The sequence below is a fragment of the Rhinoderma darwinii genome, chromosome 3 (assembly GCF_050947455.1).
Source record: "Rhinoderma darwinii isolate aRhiDar2 chromosome 3, aRhiDar2.hap1, whole genome shotgun sequence".
Taxonomy (NCBI): domain Eukaryota; kingdom Metazoa; phylum Chordata; class Amphibia; order Anura; family Rhinodermatidae; genus Rhinoderma; species Rhinoderma darwinii.
Genome location: NC_134689.1, coordinates 416,173,720 through 416,176,049, shown reverse-complemented (window position 1 = coordinate 416,176,049; position 2,330 = coordinate 416,173,720). Strand labels below are relative to the sequence as shown.

Here is a 2,330-nt window from a genome sequence, read left to right as displayed (position 1 = left end):
CAGGCTGATCGGGAGGTAAGCATTAGCCCTCCGATCGCCTTTGCAGCCACCGGCAACCCAGCGATCACGTTGCTGGGGCGCCGGTGGCTATAAACTCCTCACATGCTGCGATCTCTATTGAACGCAGCATGTGAGGGGTTAATCGGTCGGATCGGCGGCTAGCTCCAGTCCTGGCCGATACCTCAGGGTGCCAGCTGTAACATACAGCTGTCACCCAGCGGTGATGTCGCTGGCTCAGCTCCAGAGCCAGCTTCATCTCCTTCACGTACAGTTACGTGGAGATGCGCGAAAAGACCATCTCCCATCACGTAACTGTACGTGAAATGGCGCGAAGGGGTTAAGGATGTGAACAAAGTTCTCTACCTCTGTGGCCAATTTGGTCATGGCATGGTGGGAGGAATCCACAATCTTTTGTCCAGACAATCCATTTTGTGGGCATGTGCATTGGCATGGCAGATATATTGATGATGTCTTACTCATCTGGGATATTATATTTATATTGTTCTAACATGTATTAACTTCACATAAGATCATCCCAATAAAAAGTGGACAAAAAAAAAATCTGATGGTAGCAGTGGGATTTGAACCCACGCCTCCAAAGAGACTGGAGCCTTAATCCAGCACTTTACACCGCTCAGCCACGCTACCACATGTTCAAGGGGTGTTTAACATTGTTTTTTACAAGTGTTTGTTTTTAAAAAAAACAGATCAGAAGGGAGGTGCTTAGAGAAAAACTCCAGACAACATTATTTATAGTCGTCAATTTAGAAGATTTGAAATTAACGTTACATGGAGAAGTTATCTGTAGTAACCAAGCAGATTTATTTTTACGTAAAAAGTTGTGTGTATGCCGACTTACGAAAGTCTCCCCTGAACAGTGACTATAGAGACCAGGTGCATCGATGTGCATTGAATCGTTCAGAGGACGATTCCTCGTCTGCCTATGTTAATTCCTGTTATTTCCCTATATTAAAGTAAAGTAATAAACGAAAATCAAAAAACCCACCGATCACAGTTCCTTGCACAGTCGGTGATCAGGAGCGCCACTCTACAAGGAGAAACTAAGGAAGAGACAATACTAAAGCAACACTGCAGCCCTTCTACTCTCTGTATTGAGGGGGGTCCCATCATTGTTAGTCCTATGAGACTAGGTCATCTTTGACTATTTGTTGTGTATGGTTCATTATTTTTATAATCTCTACGACTTTTTTCTTCCTCTCCCATTCCCCCTACCACCCTCTTTTTTTATTTTTTATTTTCTCCTTGTGTTCCCTCTTCTCCTCCCAGATTTTCACTTCTGCTGGCACTTTCTGACCGATAGCAAATTGGAGTTGTATGTAGGAGTTGTATGTAGTTCCTAAAATATACCAGGAACATGCCCCATATTTTAAAGTGCCAGTTACTATCCCCATTATATAAAGTGCCAGTCACTGTCCCCCATTATACAAAGTGCCAGTCACTGTCCCAATTATACAAGGCTTGTTACATACGTGTCATTCATATGCCCCCCAGTCATGAAAAACACAGCCCCCCTCTCCAAGATAAAATTTTCACTTCTTACCGACTCCAGTATTTTACTGTGGGTTTCGCCATGATCAGGAGTCATCATCATGGACTGATACTGCCACCTGCTGGCCACACTGACTATGTTTCCCCTAAAACAAATATTATTGTATTTTCTAGGGTCCTGATGGATCGCCGGCTCACAGTGTGGGACGGACTATAAGGACAGCAGGACTATACCTGGATTCTGTGCCCATTACCTCTGGATCCAGTGGGGAGATATACCAACAATGCAGTTCAGAAGGAAAAGTCAGAAGACAACCGTTTACATTTATCAATTGCACAAACAGCGACAATCATTGTTATGTATGGCTGACACATTTATCATTAATTGGTTTGTGCTGGGAGACTATTGTGTGAATGGTAAGGGTAATCTGTACATGAAACAATCCTTAACCCCCTTCCCAAAATACCCATATATATATAAAGTGGAGGTCCGGTGAGGGAGTATGGAGCGGGCTCACGGGCAGAGAACGAGGGTGTCGGCTGTATGTTGCAGCTGACACTTTAGTGTAACTAGCGGGAGCTCCCTGGTTTAACTTGCCTCCGGCACCTGGTCAGAAGCACAATATACTGTAAAACATTGGTATTGTAGTATATTGGGCAAGCACGGGCGTAGCTAAAGGCTCATGGGCACTGGTGCAAGAATTCAGCTTGGGCCTTCCTCCCCAACATCACCAGACCTCTATGCATGCCTGTGCGCGGCCACCTTACCCGACCGCCCCCATGGATGCCCCCACACTATAATGCCCCACATAGATGCCTCC

General features: G+C 45.1%; 1 non-coding gene across 1 annotated transcript; it reads right to left on the bottom strand.

Annotated features, from left to right (window-relative positions):
* Positions 1–566: 566 nt before the first annotated feature.
* TRNAL-AAG (transfer RNA leucine (anticodon AAG)) lies at positions 567–648 on the bottom strand. The gene has a single exon. It is a non-coding gene; the product is annotated as a tRNA-Leu (tRNA).
* Positions 649–2,330: the final 1,682 nt, after the last annotated feature.